The sequence below is a fragment of the Myotis brandtii genome, unplaced genomic scaffold (genome assembly GCF_000412655.1).
Source record: "Myotis brandtii unplaced genomic scaffold, ASM41265v1 scaffold115, whole genome shotgun sequence".
NCBI lineage: Eukaryota > Metazoa > Chordata > Mammalia > Chiroptera > Vespertilionidae > Myotis > Myotis brandtii.
This window is the reverse complement of record NW_005353967.1, coordinates 5044740-5045042: the sequence shown is the minus strand read 5'-3', so window position 1 is coordinate 5045042 and position 303 is coordinate 5044740. Positions and strand designations below refer to the sequence as shown.

At 68.0% G+C, this 303-nt stretch overlaps 1 protein-coding gene across 1 annotated transcript in view; it reads left to right on the top strand.

Moving 5' to 3' along the window:
* LOC102262746 (chromosome unknown open reading frame, human C5orf38) overlaps nt 1–303 on the top strand; it is a 4469-nt gene that overhangs the window by 1146 nt on the left and 3020 nt on the right. The window lies entirely within an intron of this gene.

The following is a 303-nucleotide window of genomic DNA, read 5'->3' as shown; positions in this document are numbered from 1 at the left end:
AGCCGCGCGCCAGGCCGGCGGTCGGGGTTTGGGGGAATCTGAAGTCGGGAGTGAGGAGTTGAGGAAGGAGCGCTCGAGTTTCCGAGGGACATTGGAACGCTGAGCTGTCCGTCACGCGCTCATCTGCATATTCGGGCGCCCGCCCCCTCCCCAGCTCCGCCTGCTAGGCGTCCTCCAGCTGCCTAGCCGCAGCTGGGGGAGGAGCTGGGAGCCTGGAGGGGCGGAGAGGGGATCGGGGAGGAGAGGGAGGCGGGAGCGGGGGAGAAAGGAGGAGGGAGAGACGCGAAGGCTTTTGTGGCGTAG